Source organism: Nesoenas mayeri, assembly GCF_963082525.1.
Source record: "Nesoenas mayeri genome assembly, chromosome: 17".
In the NCBI taxonomy this organism is placed as follows: domain Eukaryota; kingdom Metazoa; phylum Chordata; class Aves; order Columbiformes; family Columbidae; genus Nesoenas; species Nesoenas mayeri.
In genome coordinates, this window is record NC_137565.1 from 13,203,159 (window position 1) to 13,228,123 (window position 24,965).

The following is a 24,965-nucleotide window of genomic DNA, read 5'->3' on the forward strand; positions in this document are numbered from 1 at the left end:
GTCCACCTCTGCCTGTGGAGGAGACAGCTGAGCCTTTCATTGTTGGGGTGACCCTGGTTTTAGAAGCTGGTTTCAGTAAGGAACATCTTTGAAGTGCCTTGGGATAACCCCTGGCACACCTGATTTGGGCTTGGAGGTGCTCAGCTTCCTGTGGTTGCATCCTATTCGATGGGACGGTGCCTGTGCACCAGCCTTCTCTGTACTTATCAGCAAGATCTTGCTTCTCCTTGGACAGACCCATTTGCTCATCTCCTCCCAGGCTCTATCAAATGCTGGCAGTGTCCTGAGCTGAGTATCACCCCACCGCCCGGTGGACAGTGCTCCAGCCTCGCATGTCTCCAGGCTGCACCAGCTTTGGGAGAGGCAGGATGAAAATTTTGGAGTAACGCAGGCCCTGGGATTACCTATATCTTTCCCTGCCTCTGTCCCTCTGCCTCCCTTTCCTCCCGTTAATCACCCCATATTGGGGAGCTGCTTGTCGAGGTGATTCCTGTGTGTGAGTCTGTGCAGGAGAAGTTGTCAGCAGCCCTGTGTGTGCGTGGGTCCCACAACCCTGTGCTGCACACTGTGGTCAGCCCATTTCCCCCAGTACCACCCCTGGCACAGGTAAGTATACGGGACAGCACTATTTGCCTGCTAAGGGTTAACTCGCCCTTTGGTGCCAGACACAGTGAGAAGTTTGCAAGTACAGCACCCATGCCATATGCTGAGGATTTAGCTTTATAATCATCTTGGCTTTAGCAGCAAAGCTGGGAAGAGAAGCATTTTTGTGTTTATTATACATAAGAAGATCTCAGTGGTTAAGAATATACAGGGCTGAAAATGGAAAAAAACCCCTTTGATAAGCCTTAAAGATTTAAGAGATGGAATCTGCATCTGCATTACCAAAAATACATGTTTTAAACCTGGCTGCTGGGATGGGTGAAGCACACGAGCTGTGACAACCTCACCCTGGTGCAGCATTTGCCCAGTGCTACCATTAGTCAAGCACACGTCGAACTCCACGGTTACTTTACAGAAGCGTCAGTCTGTTCAGCCCGCGGTATCACTTTCAAGTTGAATCTAAGCCCTACATGTTTGTTTTTACTTGGTATTTTCTTCTTTAAATGAATCCTTATTTTTCCTTGGAGAATTCCCTGGAGAAGCGCATGGGTGTTAAGAGCACACGTGTCTTCTCCAGACCGAGGAAATAAAAAGGGTGTTTGAGTTTTATGTTCCCTGTGTGATCCCACGGCCCCTCCAGCTCCTGCTGTCGCGGGGCTGCACTGATGCATTGTGTGCCTGCTCATGGCACTTTTGGGTGCTGGAGGCCCCAAACACACTTTGCCTACAGGAAAACTCCACAATATGGTTGACCCCTTCCACATCTCGCCTGGAGACACGTCTGGGAGCTCCAGGGTTCCCATCTGCTCCAGGCAGGAGGGCTGAGTGGCTGCGGTGGGCCCAGAGTTCTCCTTCCAGGGACGTTCATGCTCCATTAGTGTTGTTTACATGGCAGCTGCTTGAGAAATCCAGGGACCCTGGTGTGTATTTGTTCAAACCCGTGTCATCCCAACAGAAAGGCTAACTGCTGCAAATGAGAATAAACTCCAGCACACCATGCCTATTGATGGCAAAGACATTTTTATGGCTGTACTTGAAGAATGGTCTCCCTTGTCCATGGGATGTTGAGGGCAGCCAGGGGTTGTCCCATCAGGTCCCTGGGTGGTGGCACAGAGTCGCTTGGCAAACTGTTTCTGCCAGCAAATATCCAGAAAAAAGTGGAAAAAACCCTCACACTTTCTTTACAGGCTTTGTTGTAAAAGTCGTCTGACGTGGCCTGGCTCCAGCAATACGTGTCATTTTTCATTTCCACACTCGCTCCTCTGCCAGAGGATTTGTCTTTTAAAAATCCATTCAGGCCTCAGCTGTGGCCTCACGCCAAGGTTGTTACAAGTGGTGAGATGCTCCGGCTGCTTTAGTGACTCAAAAGGGATTAAAGTTCAGGGGTAAGGGCTTGACACTTTCTGAAAATCAGGTCCCTCTTGACTTGCCCACCCAAAAAGCAGGGGTATATGAAATTAAAAAGAAACCACCAAAGCCCTTGCGTAGAGTTCCTCTGCTAGGACATACTGCTGAAAGAGGGCAAACCAAGTGTTAGAAAGTAATTCTGCCCTCTAGCCCCTTGGCCTCAAAATATCAGGTGGTTTCCATCTGTCTTGTTCAGGTTAAGTTTTTATGACATGGGCTTGTTATTTGCCCATTCCTCTCAATTTTTTGCTGCCCTAAAGTAGTTCATTGTGGTCTGGAACATTTACTATGGGTGGTGAATGCACCACACAGGTGAGAAACATTTTTCCAGGTGAGGATTTTTGATTTCACAAATTGTATTTCTTCTTGAAAATGCTGATATGTATTTACATCTTTCAGATCACTTATTTCCCTGAGTATGCCCTCGAGCTTTATGGAATGACACACATTCACGCTTTGCAAACCTCCAAGTGTCTCTCTGGAGTACTTTGCTGGTGGTCTCTCTTTGCTGTGCTGTGGGTCCCTGGAGCCACCCAAGCCCCTTTGGTCACAGGTCGGTTGTGCCAGATGGTTTCCCTCAGCAGCCACAGTTCCTCCCATTGCAATTGGTGATGTGCAGGGGACGGGACGAGGAGCTGATGGAAGATGTGCCATGAATGTGCTGTTCACACAGGCAGGTTATATTCCAGGCATATTGAGTTTTCTGTGCAGTGGTTAAATATACAGATCTTTAATGCATATTATATGCCAATGCCTAACTAAACATTGGGAACAGGACATTCCTGATAAATTTTTCACTCTTATATCTTCAGTTAAGATATAGGAATGTTTAAAATGCTTATTAGTGGTAGCTTCCTCTCCTTTCTTCTCACTGTTCTCAATGAAGTAATAAATCCAGAGTTATAGTTTTCATGGTTTTTTGTATTTAAAAGGACGAGTCTTTTCCCATGGATGCACCTGAGCTGTGTTTTCCCCACTCAACCAGTTCAGAACTGAGCCTTCCCACAAGCATCCTACTTACCCACTCCTGGGGAGAGCAGTGGAGCTTTAGTGGGGGCCCAACAACTTTTGGGTGAAAATATCTGCTCTGGACACTGAGCCTGCTCTGGGCTTAGTCTACTCTCACATATTTTGGTGGGAGATCAATAGCTGAACAATTGCTGCTTTCAGTGTCTCATCCTAAGGTATAACTTTCCTCATAAATTTGCCACTCCTCCGCTTTCCATGCTTGCAACAACCCAGGCTGAGTTGCTATCAGGAGAAACTGAGCTGATTTTGTTATCGTTCTCAGTAACCCTGATTAAAGACATTTGGTCAAAGATGACTTTACCTCCTCTCTGTGTGCTAAAATCCACTCTGAATAACTTGCACAGACATCACATCAAAGTTGCCAGGGAAATCTGCTGCTGAGAGATGCCAAAATGCAAACAAAGCTCCTGCATTTCATCATTCACAGCGAGTAAATTCAGGGGATTTTAACTGCATAAAATCTGGTTTATAACAATAAAATGCAGAACCTTAAAATCTACTCCAGGCCCACCCAAGAGGGGAAGGCATGGAAGGTGTGAGGGACTAACCATGACCCTCTGATGGGTTTTCCTCCCTGTCTGCTCTCATGGTTATCCCCACTGATGATGCTGTCACATCAAGAAATAACACAATGTCAGGTTTGGCAAGAAATTCTTCTGCCTCCTCCTTGGGAACCAAACCCATCTTCCTTCAGTATGAGCCTGGCCAAGAAGACTTGTTCCAGCCAACTTCAGCATCTGCAGCCTGGCCATTGCCCTTGGCTCTCCCTAGCCCTGCGGCCAGCCCTGGGGAACCCCCACATCCAGATCACCATGGCCAGGGCTCCACCTCCTCTATCCTTGCAGAGCATGACCCCACTGGCGGTGCTTGGTGGCTTTCTTTGCCTTCAACTGAGAGACGATGACCCACTGGGGGCTGGAGGGGGGTGGTACTTGATGATGGTCATGTCTTCTGGCAAGGAGGGAAGATGGTTTTCTTCCTAACATCAGAAGCATCTTGCTCCTCTGCCACTCTGTTGTACTTCCACCCACAGGTTACCAGCGTAGCTTGATAGAAATGTCCTTTTTGGGGGTGGTCTATCAGATGCAATGGAGTAAAGTGTGTGCTAGAAACACTCTTTCCTTTTCTTTATGCGGGTGTGTGTAGCCAGATCTCAGCTGTGCTGGCATCCAGTGTGGGGATAGGGTAAAGTGGATGGGGAAAGCCCTTCCAACTGTCTTGGAAAGAGCAGGTCCCTCTCTCCTGCTGTAACCTTTCCATGCTGCCTTTTAGTTCCACCCTATCAGTTGCCCGTCTCTCTGAGCCCAGTGGTCAGCCAGTTGTCTCTGCTGGGTTGGGTTCTGGTTTGGGGAAAATGCATTGGAAATGCCCATCACCTGCCTGGGCTTCCAGGATTTCCTTCCCGTATGTGCAAAGCTCTTGCAGAGCCATGGAAGTGCCCATGCAGACAGCCCAGCGGAGTGGACTGACTCCAGAGTGGGATTAGGTAAAACTTCTTTTGAGATATACCGGGCATCTCTGTTTTGTACTAAAGCAAAACTTCTGAACCAAAAAATTAATTCTTTCCATTTCACATTTATTATCGTCTCCTTTATTTTCTACATAAGTTCCATATTATGGTCAAGCTTGAATTCTCCGTGCTAGCTCCATTGCATTGCTCTCGATTTATCATTTTACTGTACAGTATGAATTTTAAGTGGCATTCTTTCGACATTTCTGTGAGCACTGAGTTTCACCGAGGATGGCTTCTGTGCCATTTTGGGCCCCTCATTCATACTGGGCAAAACTGACAGAAGTAATTTTCATAGTCAAGTTGGGTATACCTTTCCCAAATTGCGTATTGCTTTTCTTTTTTTCTGGTCAGCCTGATATATAGTCCTTTGATATCTTTGAGTCTCCTCGCTGAGATAGTTTTCTAGGGATATAATGTCCCCAAAAGGTCATAAACTTCTGCAAAGTTGGTACGAGTTCCTGGGAGGGTGCTGTGAAAGTCTTAATCCCTGTCAGTGATCCAGAATCAAGCATATATTAAATCATCGCATGAATTTTTCAGATGACACAAATTGGTGCACAGGGACAAGTCAGTTTTCACAGAATGATCTGAATTACTTGACAATAGGGGCTGCAGTGAACATGCATTTTAATATTGCTAAATGTGAGGTTTTATTTCTAGAAAGTAGGTTATACCTGTGAAGTGAGGAGCTGTACCCTGCAGTGAACAAAACCTGGGATGGGTGTGAGGGGGCTGGTGAGAGTCAAATGAACGTGCAATGCAGTGAATGCAGAGCCCATGGGGTCCATACAGATGCAGGCTGGTAATAAACAGTTACAACGAAGTACAAGAAAAAGGTAACGATGGTCCCATATGGAATGTTGTACAACTATTTTAATTTATTGACAACAGCATATTAATCTACTCAGCCAGTAAAAGAAAGAGAAATAAATTGCTAATGAGTGTTTGGAAGATCACTTGAGAGATTTCTGTTGCCTTTTTTTTTTTTTTTTAATTTTTTATTCTTTGCAATGACATCTCTGACATACTCATCCTTTCTTTCCTTTCCCAGGTTTGGAAATGGTGATACATTGTCTCTATATTAGTTTTATTATTTTTTTTTTTCCTTCCTAGAAAAAGACCTTTCTTTCTTCCGAAGAAGTGACAAAAACTGAAATTTCCCGTTAGCTTTTGACTGCTGAAGGTATTGTTTCAGCTAAGCTTCATTTGGAAGCCAAAATGTATCTGCTGGCCATTTCCTTGGGGAAAGGCTGCAGCAGCCCGAAGGTTTGGGCACAGACACATCTCCCAGAAGCTTGTCAGCCCCTCACGGCCTTGAGGGCACCTCCCTGCTTGTGTCTGTGCTCCTGCCCGAACGTCAGTAGTTGCCAGATTTCAGATCTGCTTCACCTCCAGGTCATGCAGACACAAGTTCAGGTGAGTTTATGTGTAAGGGCTTCCAGAGCATGGAGGAAAGAGAAGGCTCATGCAAGTGCAAACCCACACCACATGTTAGTGTGTAGCACAGCTGGCTCACCTTGACACCATCCATTTCCTTTCTTGTGACACTGCAGGGAACCAGCACCCTTCCTCCGTGGCCTCTTGGTGACATGCCGGGTGCTCACGGTGCAGTGGAAGGTGCCACAGCTCAGCCAGAGATGTCCTCCCGGCAGCACCAAGGATGCATGAAACAAGGTCAAGGAGCACATCAGGAAGAAGGTTGCTCCTTGGTCTGACAACCTGAGCTTTGCACAGGCAGAGCCCAGGCTGTCATTGCTCAGGTGGTGCTGATCTGAACTCCCTGATGCTTCTGGATGCTTCTCAGTGCTTGTGAAAAATTAGACAAGAACAGGTTTTCTCTGAGCACCCCACCACCAGATGACCTCTGTGTCATGGAGAGGTTCTACCTTCTGTAGACAACCCCTCCTGGATAACCAGCAAACTGGTTTTGCTTATAGGACTCTGCTGAGCCTGGTGGCCTCTGGGTTCTTGAGAGCCCTGCGATGGTGATGAGAGCATTGCCTGAAGACACGCCACATCTGAGGGCTAGATGGGGCTGGGGACCTCTGTGTGCATGAAGATAAGAGTGAAGGGTGGGAGGAGATGGAGGGCTTTGGTCACATCAGCCTCTTGGGTCTTTCCACTCCCACCGGACCAGAGAAGCAGGCAGGGAGATTAGCAAGTGCAAAACCAGAGCACAGGTGAATAAACCCCCAGATCTACAGCTCTGCTCCATCCTGGAAGGGCTTTGCTGAGACAGGACGAGAGGAGACACTTCTGTAACCTTGGTCTCAGAAGTGTGACTAAAACAGTGATGAATTAAAACCACGGTTAAAATGGCGTGTTTTCTACCCCACACTGGGCAGTGAGGAGTGAGTGTACAGCTCCAGGTAAACACAGTGACCACCTTTCTGCCCTTAGCATAGCTTTGAGCAGGACACGCCGATGGTGGACCAGGCAGACAGCCGGGGTGCAGGAGCTGCTAGCGTGTGCAGGAGTCACAGGTGAACAACGCCTGGCTGTGTCCAGCAGACAGCAGGGGACACCTGCAGCACCGCCGGGTGCTGTGGGGGACAGCCATGCACCCCCTCCCCAGCTCATGTCAAAAACCACAGTGCTTAGAGCTGTCGTCTTTGTATTTCTAAACAGCCATCAGTCATCTTCTGCCTGGCTGCTTCGTGCTTGCTTCTCCTCCTGACACTCACACTGTGCAAGTCCCTCCTGATCAATTCCTCCTTTCCCCCTGCACTGCTATAATATTCATTTCCCAGAGATCCCTATCTACGCTGAGTGGGGAAAAAAATAGTTTCAAATTTGCACATCAAAAGAAGGCCACGTCTGCTATCGGGAAAATTAATAAGAATTAAGACCCTTTCAAAAGCTGTGCAGCCCAGTTTTTGAAATGGAACCAATTAAAAATATTCTTGAGCTGGAAATGCTCTTGTGTGCTCGGTCCAGGCTGAATAGGCCCTTTTGGTGATGAAAGCAGCTCTTTCCTAGCTCAGACAACCAGGAAAACATCCAACCACCATTTTCTTAGGGAAAAACAGACATAAATTTCTGGCTGGGAACACCCTTCACTTGAGTTGCAGAGAATCATCTGATAATAATGCAAAGAGAACTGCAGGCACTGGCATGTGAAAAATTAAGAAAACAATTTGTCTATAGGGTGCAATAGCAAGAAGATAATCCTTTGTGATATGGCTTCAAGTAGGAAGGAAGAAAATATCTGTCAGTCTCCGAGAACAGGAGCTCTGTTTAAAACAAAAATAATATTCTGGAAGGTGCTGCCCTCTAATTTATTAGTATTATTTATCTGTTTAGAGAAACTGAACTGGATACCAAAGCTACATTTCATTATATCTGCATTGTCCCTGGGCAGGGCAGTGACGGGTGTGGGTTGAACTCAGGAAAGAAAGAAGATACAGTCTTAGAGCAGCACCAACATCCCTGGCTTCTGCTCTTAAAACATGGGATTCTTGTGAGCATCCCATGGCTGAGCTGAGGGTTTTGGTGTTAATCTGTACATCCTTTAATGTGGGACTCAGCTCCAACAGTACAAAATTTGGGTGTCTGTTTTGGAGGTGTCTACATACGAGCTAACAGTCTTGGGGTCTTCTTATAGTCGATGGCACAGTTGTGAGTACGATCAGAAGAGTTTAGGACATGATTCACCTGAGATGATGCAGGATCACAGACCACCTCAGGCTGTGCTGTGGCTTCCATTGTCTCCAAAGGGAACTGGGTGCTGTGCATGGATGGAGATGCCCACATTGGAGACATCTTCACTCAGCTGGGGAGACTCTGTGGCAAGTTTGGGACCCCTGTATGGCACTTTGCTACACCACAGAGCACTGGTCCAGCACCAGAACATGCTGCTCACCCAGATGCTTCCTAATGCGTTTGGGGTGAGCGGTGGAAGGTGTGCTGTCTGTCTGTCTGACACTCTGCTTGGACCTCCCACAGATAAGCAGTGCCTTCTTACGTCTCCTCAGCATCTGGGTTTATAGGTGCAGAACTGGCTCCAAGTGTCACCACCTCCTTCCTACCCATTGCTGTTCCCCCTATTTCTCTTCACAGGCCTCAGAACTTTCCTTGATTTGGATTTTTTGGCCTCATACCAAGACCTGTAGGTCTAGCTTTCCTCACATCTACACCATGTTCCTGAGCCAGGCAGAGGGGACACCTCATGCATGGTGGTTGCGTGGCCTTGGCCTGGCTGTGTGTGACCCCCCAGTGGAGCCTACCGGGTACTGGGGGGGTTGGGAGGTTTGGCCCTTGTCACAGGAGCATTGCAACCTCTGCTTCCATGGAAGGAGGTCTCAACGGCCCTGCCAGCTCTTGTCACTGCTACCCAGAACAACTGGTGCAGCTTTGTACTTCTGGAGCTCAGGGACACATTTTGGCAGCAGCTCAGCTGGGGATGGGGCTGTGATTTCATTCCTCTGCAGCCAAGGCACAATTCGTGTTTGAAGAGGCTGCTCCCTGCATAGTTCTGGCACCCCTTCACACCAGCCTGTGCTCTTCTCTTCCCCATATAGGTTGGGGGTTGAGCTGCTGGAAAGCAGCATGGAGTTCTGTTTGACAACAGCTTGACTATGAACCAGCAATGTGCCCTGTGGCCAAGAAGCCAATGATACCCGAGGTGTGTGAGGAAAAGTGTGACCAGTAGGTTGAGGGAGGTTCCTCCCCCTCTGCTCTGCCCTGGGGAGGCCACATCTGCTGTACTGGGTCCAGTTCTGGGCTCCCCAGTTCAAGAAGGGCAAGGAATTACTGGAGAGAGTCCAGCGCAGGGACACAAAGATGCTGAGGGGTCTGGAGCATCTTTGTGATGAGGAGACACTGAGAGAACTGGGGCTGCTGAGCTGGAAAAGAGAAGCTGAGAGGGATGTGATCAATGGATCAATAGCTCAGGGTGGGTGTCAGAGGATGGACCAGACTCTGTTCATGGTGCCCAACGCCAGGGTGAGGGGCAACGGGCACAGACTGAAACACAGGAGGCTCCATGTGCACATGAGCAGAAACTTGTTTGCTGGGAGGTGCCAGAGCCTGGCCCAGGCTGCCCAGAGCGGGTGTGGAGTCTCCTGCTCTGAGACATTCAAACCCCCTGGACCCACCTGTGTGATCTGCTCTGTGACCCTGTGTGAGCAGGGCTGGGCTGGGATCTGCAGAGCTCCTACAACCCAACCAGCCTGTGATCCTGTGGTTCTGTGACTTGTCCCCATGTCTGCCCACAGCATGAAACCCTCCAGTGCCAGACTCTGGGCTCTGCAGAGGTGGTTTCTCACCTGGCTGGGACCTGAGCACCTTCAGGTGGAGAGAGCTGGAAACATGTGGGTGATGAAGATGGGTCTTCTTTAGGCTCTCCTTCAGAGGCTGCCGCTGTGGTCTGATCTCTTTGTCCCTTTGCTGGGATGTGCACCAGTAAGGGGCACTGGGGACCGTGGGCTGCTGTGTGTACACAACATGGAGTGGCAGGGACGGTTGGTAAATCATTACGGGGTCCTTGGAAAGAAAAGGAATCTATTTTCCTGGCTACTCCCTGTTATGTTGTGTAAGAAGGACTAACAGCCCAGTAACACAGCTTTTGAATAAAATCATTCCCACATAGAAACAGAACTACAATAGAATAGAATAGATCTTTTTCACAATAGAAAAGAATCCATTTGCTCCGCTCCTGATATGCAGCTATTAACTTTGCACAAGACACCCAAGAAAGGGAAAAAGGTACAGAATGGCAAAGCAGCCTCTACCTTCCCGGTCATCCTGACCATCTTCAGCACAAAGACTGGGTTGTAATGCCCCAGAGCGATATTACCCACATATTCATTCTGGTCACACAGAGGACACAAAAATGTCAGGTTTCTCTCTGAGAGCATTGCCTTCTTGTTGAACGAAGTTTCTATCTCATTTTAAACCTCTGTGACTGGCAGTAGCCTCGGTGCTGGGACGGGCTGTGGGACCAGAGCTCCCATCCACTTGCAGAAATGCACATTGATCAGAAAGCGCAGGGAGCTTTTAACGATGTGTCTACACATAGCCTATCTCAGTGGCTCTTTACACTTTCTGTTGTTCCAGGAAGATAACACTTCTCAGAAGCTATAAAAGACACATCATATCTCAGTGACACTTCGGGACAATGCAGGATAAAATTCAATTAAATGCAAAATCCAAAAGAAGTCTGACAGAGTTTCAGGTGCTTTTCAATTCATCACTTTTCAATATTTCTTGAAATTCCCCAGAACCAAATATCCAGAGGTCATTTCAAAAGCTACCACAAAGAATGTGCTAGAGGAGTTTTCATCAGGGACCTTGACTTGCCTTACAATAGAAAACTCTCTCCATGAGTTTGAAATTTGGGACCAGCAGAAATGTTTCACTGAATAATTACATCCGTCTGTATCTTCAACACATATTTTGATTTTGCTGGAGCTGATATTGAATCTGAACTGATGTACATCCTAGTTCCCGGGGTGTTTATTTCAGGTTTACTCTTCTACCCATCTCCTGACATTTTGTGATTAAATGCTTTCTGTATCCAGGGAAAACCTCTACACCACAGGATGTGATGATTGACAATTAACACTTTGTTTTCAGAAAGCACAGTGCAGTAACTTAACGCTTATTTCCTTTGTGCTGATGAAATCCATTTAAATTTTCCTGTGTATTTGGAACAGTATATGGTGGGAAAACCTGTGAGCTTTCCACCAAGGCAAAGCCCTAAACTCATAGCAGGGAAATCTAATCCTATATTTTACATTTAAATGCTTTTCAGGAAAGGGCCTCTTGTTTCATAGACTATCCCAGAGAGTATAGTGGTTTTTGGATGATGTATTACAGTATCAATAAACTTCATGCTACCAGCACAATACCTATTACAGCACCTGAAAAAAACTGTATTGGCTGCAGTATTGATTGTCTTCAATATTAATTGCTTAAGTTTACTGAAGACAGATTTACAGTAGAGAAGGGTAAGTTGCTGAAATGTTGTAAGCCTGCAACTGCCATGGAGAGTAAATACTGTACAAGGGAAGATCCAGCCCCCAATGCTCCTGATTTTTTAATGTCTAAGTCTGGTATCAAAGAAACACAAAAGATTGTTGGGTGGGAAGATACCAGCTGGTGATTTGCTAAGGGGTGGGGGACAGGGAGTTTGTTAATGTGTTTAGTTGAAATTCAGCCACAGAAAGACTGTTTGACAATGAAAACCATCTCTGTTCAAAAACAGCTGCTGGCTTTTTGTAGTGGTCATTTCTTCCTTGGCTCTGGCTGTTCTGATACGTTGTTGCCCTCCTCTGTACCACACTGAAACTCACTTTTATTCTACAAAGAAAGAAAAAAGTCTTGGAAACCAAATATTCCTGCATGAAACCATTCACATTTAATTGAACTACGTGCTCCTACACCTTCCTGAGCCAAGTAATTTGTGGGGGAACTCGCTGCAGTCCTATGGGCTCACTCCCACTGCAATGGTTCCCTGCTCTCCGGTGGTTTGACCCCAGAGATTTCAGAAGATTGGAGATTTCATCGAGAATTCGTTCTGCAGCCAGTTAAAACAGCTGTTCCTGTTTCAACGCCCCAAGCAAGCAGCAGTAAGTTTTCAGTCTGCTTATGGTTTCCAGTCTCCCACTCTTGTTGAGTTGTCCAGAGGCAACGTGTTGAAGGAGGAGGTTGTTTTTTTACAAGGCCCAATTGCTGACTTATCCAAGCTCAGGCGATTTCTCCTTTGACACGGGGTGTTTCCCAGCTGCTGCTCTCAGTGTGTGGTTTAATGATGTGACCTCCTAACACAGCTCCAGGAAGCCTCTACTAGGGCAATGACATAGAAATTTGAATGCCAGGCCCTTAATCAAGAAGAATTTCTCAGCCCTTCTGGCCAAAGATTAAAATCTGTGCAGATGCAATGAAGTCTTGAATCTGACAGAGCCCTGTGGACAATCTGCCCAGATCTTCTCTCACAGAGAGCTCTCCAAAGAAACCAGAAGAGGTTTTTATATCCAAAACCCAAGGCCTTTTAGAATAAAGCCTATAACATTTAAATTATAAATAAAGACAACTCCGAGGAGCTAGAGAAAGAAAACAGAATAGAAATAGGTTTATGTATATGTCTTAATCTTCTCTGCAGGCAGTTGCCTGCTCCCCAGCTTGGCTCCACTTAACACTGGGGCTTTCCTGCTTGCGGTGAGCTCTGCACAGCTCAACCTGTGTCTAGGAGGGCTTTTTTGGCCACTTCTTTTAGCTTTATTCTCTGCTCCTCAACTCTGTCAGTGGTTGCTTGGTCTTGCTTGGAGCCTCAGGCTCCCCAGTCCCTGATGTGCCTCTTGTCCTCCTGCCTGGTGCCCCAAGACCCTGAGCCCTCCTGCTCCTGGTGCTCCTGAGGCAGTAGCTTCCCTCCCTCCATCCCTCCATTCTTCCTCCATCCCTCCCTCTAGGAGCTGCCTGACTTGCTCAGACTCCCTGAGGGAAGGGAACCCATAACCTGAGAACAAACCAATACAAAAATAATCACAATCCATCACAGTGGGATATGTGGAGTTCAGGGAGGATCCTCAAGACGAGTCACAATTTAAAAGACAAGAAACCAGGCAAGTTGCAACCACATTTGCTCATACACAAGCTGAGACTCCAGATCGTTCCATTTGCTGCATCGTTGAATTCACTACCAAAACCTGCAGGAATGGTACTGCAGCCTGTACAGGAGTTTTCTGCTGTTGTCTGGTGATCGTAATACTTCAGGGTGAAGGTGGATCTATTTCTCAAAGAATAGGTGATACATATTTAGCTTTCAAATGAATAGTTCAGTCTTAATAATGTAGATGCTTACATCAATTCACCAGTTGCTCACTGGTAACTTATTTAAAGTAATAATTCTCTGATGATTAATGTCTGGTAATATTAGAAAGGCAACCAGCTGCTGAGATGTGTACATTAAATCTGCTGATTTGTTTTAATTAGTATAAGAAACATTATTAGGTAGTTGAAAAGATGTTAATCTCTTTTTTTTTTTTCTGAAGAACCACGGCACTGAGCAGACACGAGGAAAGAGAAGAGTGGCAGTTGAGAGAAGGTACGATTTACACACATATATTCTTTTTTTCCCAAAAAGCGTGCACACTGAGCATTTGATTTTCATGTTCTAGTGATGCACAGTGAGCAGCTTTATTGGTCAAAAGCCCATATAGGCACTTTGGGAGAGATAAAGCCCACAAACTTTACAGTAGTGGGAGCCAGCTACACCGCTAAATGTGCTGCAGCGTCACAGCCGGGTGTGCATGCTGTCAGTTGTTATGGCTCGGATGATGAGCTATAACGTATCAAGATTGGTAACTTGACTGATTTTTGCTAATATATCTCTTCTTGGCAGAATCTGGGAGAAATTAATGACCATGAAAAGTCCTACAGCTGCCTCTGAGGACAGACCTACAAACTCCAGAATCCTTCAGATGTCTCCAGGCACTTGACTATTTAGCTTCTTTGAGCATTGCATGAACACATCACCAGCTGGCTCACCAGTGATATAAAGCAGGACTGTGGCTTTCCTAGGCCAGGGCACAGGCAGGTGACTCCTCATCGCTTGGGTCTGGGGACATCTAAATTCTAGTCCTGCTCTGCAGTGTTGTGCAAGAACAGGGGGACCAATCCATTATTGCTGGGACAGGTTAATCTGGTTTATCAACTCTCAGCTAGCAAATGGAAGAGTAATTTCTTCTTGCTGAAAATGTGGAGGGGTCATGTGGGTTTGCACATCCAGATGGGATCTCACTTTATCACTTAAGAAGCTATTATGTAGTTGAGCAGCTGGGTTCAGCTTCATATCTGCAAGCCGAGGGTGGTCTGTGCACTCCCTGGATGCAGGAAAGCCACCAAGGCACAGAGCAAACACGAGCACAGGCATGTTCAAAGTACCAAAATCATCTGCCCAGCTTCACCAAGGAGGGTCGTAGGTGGTCCAGCCAAGAAAGGTCTGCAAGCTGTGAGTCCACCATGGGGAAAGGCTGGGCTGCAGCTTCCATGATTGAGGTGTGAAAGTCCCAGATGGGTCTGGACCGAAGGCTCCCTGTTTCTCTATGAAGACCTGTCCAGTACCAGGCAGGTCCCTCCCAGGGCTGTGGGTCTTCCCCCCTCTTTCCTCCTCAAACACAGCAGGGACAGTCAACCCTAGACTGGGAGAGGATGTAAAGTGAGTATTGCAACTGTGACCAAAAGAGAGAGGACATGTTGACAAAGGTCTGAGGCTCCTTGGCTTTGTTCCTGCCGCACCACAGCTTTTCTGCTTCACTTCAGGGCCATACCTCAAAACCTTTCTTCCTCAGTATCTGTGTCTTTTTTTTTAAAAAAACCAGACACTTTCCTATTTTACTGACATTTCTATAGTGGTTTTTCTTCCTTGACTAGTGAGAGCTGAAGTAAAGAAACTTTTCTGTGATATACGGCTTGCTCATATGAAAGCAAGGCAGCAAGCAGAACAAGATGAGGGTGAAGGAATAGGCAAAATTACAGGAAATTTTTTGGGAAGACTGGGTAAACATAGAAATCAGTAATAAATATGAGTTAATCCAGTCTGTGTAGTTGATATTCCCCTATGCTATGTCTCATTTTAACGCTAAATTTTCACTGCTTCCAGTGACATAATCAGGAATTGAATGCTTAATTAATAATATTTGCAGCTAATTTTACATGTGAGGGAAGGATGTGCTGGTGACCCTTTGGGCTGGTGGTCACTTGGGCTAGTGGCCCAGGAGGTGAGGGTTATCTCTCTCCACTTCTCTTTGAGAAGGGAGCAAAACAAGGGAGGCCGTCAAGCAGAGCTATGCTGGTGGGATCATTTTCTCTGGCTGTGCATTACTCACATTTACAGCTCTCTGTTTCAGCTGCTTTTGCCACAATAAACCCCACAGTGATTTACAACCAGAGAGGGTTCCTTGCTATCCTCTATTTCCTTGTAAACGCAGCCCCAGCTCTGCCATCTATTGCTGTGCGTGACTGTGTCCCAGCTCCAGGTTCGTTTCTGTGACCTTGGGGGGCTCTGATGGCTCCTCTCTGGTCGCCCTCAGCTGGGTGATGGGCTCTGATGTGCTGTCTCTGGTGATCTGAGAATCATGCATTGAGGACTGACAAGTATAAGGAAGTTTCTAAGGAAATGCATCGACAAACGTGAATTTTTCCTTCTCCTGGAAGTATTTATGTCTAGGACAAGACATTTGTCCTCATAAAAGATCATCTGGTCATGTTGAACTCCAAATCTACTCTTCTGATGCACCCTAGTAAATTCTGCAAGATATTTTCTGGGTCTCCAGGAGCTTTTTAAACACAAATATGTTCTCCAGAAGACCTGGAGTCTCAGAGTCCTGTTGCATAGCTCTGTAGCACACGGAAACATATAATAAATAGAGTGAGATCTCTGCCATCCATGGAAAAATACTGCTTCAGTATGTAGAAATGCGTGGCAGTCAATCCATGTGGACCTGCTGAGCTCCATAAGGTGCTTTCAAGGAGAAGTTCTGCCTCCGTGTTAGAGAGACACAAGCAGAAGCCGAGTTTCTTCAAAGGTATCATCCTCTAACAGATTTTAATCTTGTACTGAAAGGAGCAGGGAGCATAATTTCTGTACTGAGGTGCCTATTGATTTGTTTCTCCAGTCCTGCCACTCCAGCAGGTGTCAGAGGGCTCTTCTGGAACAATGCGCACACGGCTGAAGTTTTGCACCCAGCAATGAATTCACCAGCAGAGTGACTTGGGCCGTAGGTCTGGAGGCTGCACGCAGCAGGAGCAGGATTCAAGGAATTGCAGTTCTCCTGCACGCAAACAGCCCTAGAGTTCGTTCTTCAAGACAACTCACTAAAAATAATCTATGTTCAATAAGTAACACGATTTAAGGAGTTGCAAGTTTATGCATTCAGGTAGTGGAGAGCTGCTGAGTTGGCATATAGCTTTAATTCAATACTCCAAAATCCCCTCATGACGAAGGGGAATATTGGCACTATGCATTATTGCTACAGCGTGTTGATGCTTCCAAGGGGGAAGACCAGCTCCTGCAGCAACATGACTTAAATGTACTAACTTATACTAACTATACTGTAAGATATGTTTATCTTACCATGACAATTGAGGCGATCGCACTGCCTAACCGGGGGAGAATACAGCTTTGAATTCTAATCCAGAGTAAACGCTATTACAGCCCTTATGTACGCCTTCATTCACAGAAGCTTTATGGTATTCTGGCATTTCCCAGTCACATATTTCTACAACTAACAGTCTCACCAATGACACTAACATCACACAGCGACACTGTGATCTTTCAAGCTTTGTGAATGCCTCTTTGCAGTGAAATAGCTCTTTGCAGCAAACATGGCACTTTAATTTATCACTTTATCCTGTTTTTTCACCAGTCTTGAATGCTGATCATAGCTTCTCTTCCAGCTCAGTCTATCCCAAACCTGTCTGTCCCACAGAAAGATTCCTGTGGGATCTTCCTGAAAGTGACATTTGGCTCTGTCAACAGCTGACTATGTGCAGAAGATGATGCTTCAGCATGTTGACACCTTCAAAGCTGTTTATCAGGTATTGTCATTTCAAAAGCCTGATCAAACCAGTCTAAATGCAACATTCACCCTGCTCTAAAGCAGCACTTTCGAAAGACCTCCCAGGGTCCTGAATTTTTTCTGATTTTGTGTTTCTTTTGCTCAAGAACATATGCTAGGAGATATCTCAGACACCCCTGCTCTGTCTGTGCAAAGCACGGAGCCACGTGCCACTCCTGCTTCCCACCGCCATGGTTCTAAATCAGATCTGTAATAACGGTGTGACTGAACGCTGGCCATAGCCGCAATATCATTTTGTGTCTGCTGCTGTTGTGCTCATTTTCCTCTGCGATGTGAGCTGTGAATAGATGCCCTGTGAGGTGCAGTGTAATGGTTTAGCTCTGAAATGATTTCTCTCGCCGTGCTTCGCAACCTGTGGGTAACCCGGCTGCTCTCTTAAAGCGGGATGGTATTGTGCCCACAAAACCGCGTGCTTTGTTTTTTTTCTCAACATGAGTGAAATTTTGTAGTGTTCAGCTGCCACATTCATTAGAGACACAAACCTTCAATGTCACAGGCAGGAGCGCTGGCTGAGATTTGTCTTTCCAACAGCAAGTGTGGAGCGTATATGGCCTTCTGCTCCCCGGCACTATCTGTGCAGAAAACGCTTTCGAACCCCGTGGAGCCCTTTGTTATGAACGTTAGCATATTGCTTTCAAACACTGGATTGAAGCATTAGAGGAACAACAGAGACAGAGCTACGCTCTCCTACAAAAATTGTCTCCTCTGCCCCACCATCTCTCAGGTTTGGTCTGCATGGGACAAAAACCCATTTGCTTTTGCCTTTATTTTTTGGTCTTTGGGTTGTGAGGACAGAAAATTACCCCAGCGAGATGCCGCAGGGGAGACCATCACCGAGCACAGGTGTGTTCCCTGCAGAGGAGGAGCAGGACAGTCTACCTGCAGCACGGCTCTGCTGCAGTAACAGAGGTACCCAACCAGTGCTCGGGGAGAGAGGGCATTTTTATAGCTGTATCTTAAAAAAACCAAAATTATCATGATAATCACTGTCTGGGTAGGGGTTATTTTACAGGTGTTGTTTAACAGTGATAGCTAAATGCAGTTATTTAAAAATCACCATGTCTGAATAATTGCATCAAAGGCTTTAAAAAGGTCAGGCCAAGGAATTCTCTGAAACACTAATGGAGATTTCCAGTAAATGTGAAGCAAGGGGGAAGCTCCAGAGAGCTGGGAAAAGGCTAAATGACTGTTACAGGTAACTTCAGCCATGGGGAAAACCACAAGAAGCAACAGGGCAGCTGAGTAATGCAAACTTAAAGGAAGATTAATAATAATTGATGATTGATGCCAGTCTATTGAAATTGGATTGTAACCAATTTTATTTTATTTTTGATGGGACAAATAGTACTGTACTGATACAATATCTTCTGAATGGTACTTGACTTGCCATTGTCTTGCAGGAGAAATGCAAGTGAGTTCCACCAGAATAACTTTCTACATTGTGATACAGAAAATTGCAGCTGCAGATACTGTTAAATGCATTTGCCAGGCAAGTTCAGGGCCCCATGTCTCTCCAGGAGTTTTAACATCTCCACAGTGCAAAAGCACCAGGGGTGAAACAGATCATGGAAGGAGGGGACGCCACTTGAGGAGAATATAAGGCTGTTGTCAGAGGGTGTAGGGAGGCAACTAGGAAAGCTAAGGCCTCCTTAGAATTAAAATTAAACCTGGCGAGAGGGGTCAAGGACAACAGGAAGAGCTTTTTCCAGTATGTGGCAGATAAAACTAACACCAGAGGCAATGTAGGCCCACAGATGAACGAGGTGGGTGCCCTGGTGACAGAAGATACAGAGAAGGCAGAGTTACTGAATGCCTTCTTTGTCTCTGTCTACTCTGCCGGAGGCTGTCCTGAGGATCCCGTACCTCTGAGGCCCCAGAGGAAGGCAGGACAATGGAGGAGTTTGTCTGAGTTGATGAGGACTGGGTTAGGGAGCAGTTAGACAATCTGGACATCCATAAATCCATGGGTCTGGATGGGATGTACCTGTGGATGCTGAGGGAGCTGGCTGAGGTCGTTGCTGGACCGCTCTCCATCACCTTTGCCAAGTCTTGGAAAATGGGAGAGGTGCCTGAGGATTGGAGGAAAGCAAATGTCACTCCAGTCTTCAAAAAGGGCGAGAAGAAGGACCCGGGTAACTATAGACCGGTCAGCCTCACCTCCATCCCTGCGAAAATGATGGAACAACTTATCCTTGGTGCCATCTCAAGGCATATCAGGAATAAGAGGGTTATTAGGGGCAGTCAAGCTTCATCAAGGGGAAGTCGTGCTTGACCAACCTTATTGCCTTTTATGAGGACATAACAAGATGGATGGATGATGGCAGGTCAGTGGATGTGGTCTACCTTGACTTCAGTAAAGCATTTGACACAGTCTCCCACAGCATCCTCACAGCTGAACTGAGGGAGTGCAGTCTGGATGATTGGGTAGTGAGGTGGACTGTGAACTGGCTGAAGGGAAGAAGCCAGAGAGTCGTGGTCAATGGGGCAGAGTCCAGTTGAGGCCTAGATCTAGTGCAGAGCCTCAGGGGTCAGTACTGGGGCCGGTATTATTCAATACATTCATCAATGGTTTGGACGAGGGAATAGAGTGACTGTCAGCAAGTTTGCTGATGACACCAAGCTGGGAGGAGTGGCTGACACTGGAAGCTGTGCTGCCATCAGAGACCTGGACAGGCTGGAGAGCTGGGTGGGGAAAAAATTAGTGAAATAGAACAAGGGCAAGTGTAGAGTCTTGAATATGGGCAGGAACAACCCCAGGTTCCAGTGTAAGTTGGGGAATGACCTATTAGAGAGCAGTGTAGGGGAAAGGGACCTGGGGGTCCTGGGGACAGCAGGGTGACCATGAGCCAGCACTGGGCCCTTGTGGCCAGGAAGCCAATGGTACCTGGGGTGGATTAGAAGGGGGTGGTCAGTAGGTCAGAGAGGTTCTCCTGCCCCTCTGCTCTGCCCTGGGGAGACCACACCTGGAATCTTGTGTCCAGTTGTGGCCCCTCAGTTCCAGCAGGACAGGGAACTGCTGGAGAGAGTCCAGCGCAGCCACCAAGATGCTGCAGGGAGTGGAGCATCTCCCGTGTGAGGAAAGGCTGAGGGAGCTGGGGCTCTGGAGCTGGACAAGAGGACACTGAGGGGGGACTCATTCCTGGGGATCAATATGGAAAGGGGGAGTGTCAGGAGGATGGAGCCAGGCTCTGCTGGTGACAACCAGTGACAGGACAAGGGGCAATGGGTGCAAACTGGAACACAGGAGGTTCCACTTAAATTTGAGAAGAAACTTCTTCATGGTGAGGATGGCAGAGCCTGGCCCAGGCGGCCCAGGGAGGTTGTGGAGTCTCCTACTCTGGAGACATTCAAAACCCACATGGACACATTCCTGTGTAGCCTCACCTAAGTGTTCCTGCTCCATGGGGGGATTGCACTGGATGAGCTTTCCAGGTCCCTTCCAACCCCTGACATTTTGGGATTCTGTGATTCTGGGATTTTCCCTGCTTAGATCCACATAGGGGTAGTGACCAGATGTAAAGAGCTCAGAGGTCTGTAGAGGTCCCTCAAGGGATGCACTTTCCCAGCACACGATGACAATGGGATGGAGGACATCAGTAATCATTATATGCACTGACAATTAGAGCTGAGCAAACCAGCACCTTCCTCTTGTTTTCTGTGGGATAGCAATCCCACATCCTTGAGTGGGAAACAAGTAACGATGGTATGTCTGTGTCCTATTTATTATAGATCCTAAACAGGGTAATTGCCACTTTTTAGTGTAAAACAAGGAAATAATTCAGCAAAAAGGCTGTGGCACCTGGGTCCTACATTCCTGGAGAGTGCCTGGAGAGCAGAGAAGGAGAGGTGGCCAGGAGAAGGTGGAAGGGGCAAGGAGGAGGTGAGTTGGAAGGGTCTTTGCAGGTGTCTCTGCCTGAGTCCCCTGGAGCTCCTTGGCTGCTGCTGTCTTACTCACAAGGCTCAGGAATGAGCACATGGTTCTTCTTAAGACAGGGCTTTGGAGATCCTCTACCATCGTAGAAGCCACAGGGTTGAATATGACACTCAGAAGAGAGTTGACTAATCAGATGGCATGTAAAACTATTTGCACTCTAGCCATATGATACCCGACAGGGACTGAATGTGTTTCTCAGATGATGGTGATACTGGTACCTCTCACTGTGGGTTCACCCTCATCATCCTTATGGGATACAGAGCAGGGACATGGGTCAGTGCAGAGGAGCTTTGTACAAGGAACAGATATTGAAGAAAAAGAGATGAGGAAAAGGTGGGTTAATTGATCACCACAATACTCCACAAAGACTGTTTTGGGCTCACCGAGACTGTACACTTTTCAGTTTAGCCTTTGTTCTTTTTCTAAAAGGACTGGTCTAATTTTGCCATAGATAATGAAACTTGAAGAGGAACAAGCAAAGATAATACCCTGGAAGAGCATTTGGTGATCACGATGATCTTCCTGGTCTTACTACCTGTGGGGTTTCTTTTACTTCATGTGCCACGAGCTGACTGTGCCACAGCGGGTGAGGAACGAAAGCAGTCCCTTCTGTGATTATTTTAAGTCCATTCTGAAGCAGAAATTTGAGAAAACCTAGAGGAGGTCAAAGTGTCAAATTCTAATTTGAAAGTGTTATCTGGAGTGACTGAAGGGTTCATTGAGAAGACTTTATCTCATGAAAGTTATCAAGTGGTCTGAAGAGAAAGGAGAATACATTTGTTTGCAAATGACTTGTGAATGACTTGCATGAGACAACTGATAAGAGGAGTTATGCTGAAAATGTTTCTCAGCTATTTTTATGAATCTGCTCATAGGATGGCGGGTATACAGTCTCCGGGCAGCAGTGGGAATAGGCAGGGAAACACTGCCCATGAGCATGGTGGTACCTAGAGCCTGGTGGCAGACACAGACTCAAATGTGCATGTGGGTCTGTCACTGATGGGTTCACAGCTCTCCAAACCACCTTTTCACAGTCTCTGGTAGAAACAGATCTGGACTCCACTACAGGGTGACAACAGAGCCGTAAACCATGACCTACACTGGGGAAGTGCTGGTTATGATGCACGGTACAGAAGCTCTTGAAGGCCCCTACTGTGTGGCACATGGGTGCTAGAACATCAGCATTGTAATTTCCTGGCACTTTCAAGAGGTTGCAAGTAGTTTAAAGGTTACCACAACCACAGGAAAGCGGGTTTTTCTTTGACAGTTTGCTGAGAGCTTACTAAAGCATGGGAATAGTCTTAGCTGACTGTTTTCAGAGCAAATAAGTGCAGCAGCTCTGGCTCAAGGGACACTGGGATGTTCAAAACCAGCGAGAGCAGACAATGCTGTAGTCATAGGAAAGGCAAATCTTCCTTACTGCAGTGAAATAACTGGGATGGTGGGAGGTAGAGAGGGAAGGATGGTGGAAGTGTCAGAGGGTCCAGTTTGGATAAATCTCAAGGATGGGCCTATGGTATTAAGTAAAAGAATGTCTAGTATAGAAATACCTTCTGTGATGACAGGCTGGGGACATAACAGTCCCAACACATTCCAACTAGGTCAGCATGCACGACAGTCTTGAGTGCATCTATGCACAGCAAGGGAATAGTTTGTGAAGTGGCAGCTAGATACTCATGGCTTTTCCTTTCTTCATAATCCAAGATAATGGTGCCATATATTTTGAATTTAGCTAACAAATATTCCTCTTGGCTTTTCTTTCATCCTGGTGTGAACTCAGGATTGCTTTAATAGAACATGCTCACATCATGCACCTAATGAGTGAGATCTCATTAGGAGACCGAGGAGAATGCACCACTGTCCAGCTCCACATCTCAGTGCCTCAGATACTCAGAGGTCTTCCCCTGCCCAAGCAGTGCAGGTCTCTGAGAGCTGCTGTAACAAGTGAGACAGTGGGCAAGGGCTCCCCAAAGCCCCCTCTGCTCAGAGGGAGTTAATTAGTAAGCACATAACCTGTTAATGAGTTGGTCCAATGAACTGCATCACCCATTGCACTTTGGGGTTCAGCTTCCCAGTTGCATGGGGAAAGGGCATCCTGACAGGAGATGCTGTGTTGATCTAACACCGTGTGAGCAGACCCTCTGCAGCAGAAATGTTTGTGTTCCTACAAAAGCCTGGAGATGGAGGAAAGCACATTTGTTCATTCAGTGGGAGGATGAGGTGGAAAGGTGGAGGAGAAAGAAGAGGAGATCACTGTGGGACTGGGAATCCCTGGGAAATACTGGTCTGGGCAACTGGTACAGAGGGAGATAGAGGAGGGGGTGAAGAGAAAGCCTGGGTACAATATGCAGAGGCAGTACTGATGCTCCTGCCATGAGTGTCACAATGAAGTGGGGGACTGAGATACAAAAAAGACCATCAGGTCCGAGCAGTATTGTTTTGTACCTCTTCATTGCTCCTCCAGTCTTTCTGGGGTCACAGGGAGGGACATGCTGCAATGGTCTTTTCTGACTGCTTTAAAAATCATGACAGCTAATATATTGCACTTCCAGGCCCCAACATCACTTTTTCCAGAGTAATTACTTTCGATTTCCTCACAATAAATACACTTCTATTTTTTCCTTTCCAATAATTGAGCGTATTTATTCTTAACTAAGATTAACTGCCTTTTGGAGCCCAAAATGAATGGGGTTGACTTGGGAGATCGATACGAATGCTCATATCAGTTGTCTCTTTGTGAAACCTGTGCCAGTCCTGAGGGCCCTCCAACTGAAATGAGATGAACACTTCTCTCTTCTTGAGAACCTGATCTAGTGGAAAGTGTCCCTGCTCATGGCAGGGGTGTTGGAGCTATGTGATCTTTAAGGTCCTTTCCTACCCAAACCATTCTATGACTCTATGATTCTTTTGATGACCTGTGATCCATTCAGCCCTGTAGGAAACCTCTGTTTAAGGTGGGACCTTGTGTCTGGTGTGTCCTGCTGATGTCACCCCCGGAAGAAAGCAGAGGTTTAGATCCATTATTTACTCATTTGTTCTTTCTCCTGTTATTGTAAGTTGTCCTCATCTTTACTCCCTTCTGAAGTTCTGCTGCAGTGTTGGTTCCCCAGTGCCACCAGAAATGAAAGAACTTGCCCATATTAGAGAGAGTCTTCAGCCAGATGTCAACACATGACAATAGGCAGTGATGGGTTGGCAGCAGAGACACAGGCCTCTGAAAAGAAGAGTGGAGGACTCCGCTCTGGGGATGTGCCTGCAATGAGCCAGATGTATGGTTGCCCTAGATCTTTACAGTTGTCTTGAACTTCTGAGGAGGAAATAAGAGCATGCAGCTGAAACAGGCTTGTTTGTTCTTGGCAAAGGTTTGCACAAGTCAGAAATATCTCCCTTTCGTTTGGTGCTGGGATGCTCCATGACTGTCTGGTAGGGTGTCAACACAGTAGGTCACTGGACAGTTACTTAGAAATGTATTTGAAAAAAATGAAAAGAAATCTCCATCTGTAGGTGCTGTGCATTTCCTCAGCACTCAGGACAAGTTGCCTCCTTACCTACCTGTAAGGGATGCTAAAATGTGGCCCTGAAGGTCCCAGGGAAAACCAAAACTATCAGACATCAGAGGTGTTGGTTTGGACAGTAACAAAATCAGTGGAAACAAGGGCCAATGGGTTTGCTGCTGTTACTGAAATAACATCGACTGGCAAATACGACTCTTCCATAGCCTTTCCCAGGGCTCAGTTTTCCTTTTAGTGACAGGCATATGCTGATAAAGTGAAAAGGGTAATGAAGGTAGTATGATACCATGAAATATTGCACCACAAGGAAAACGATACTTCTGTAACACCCACAGGGCTTCATTTTTCTTTCAAGATGGAGAAACATGATATTTTCTTTTTGCTAC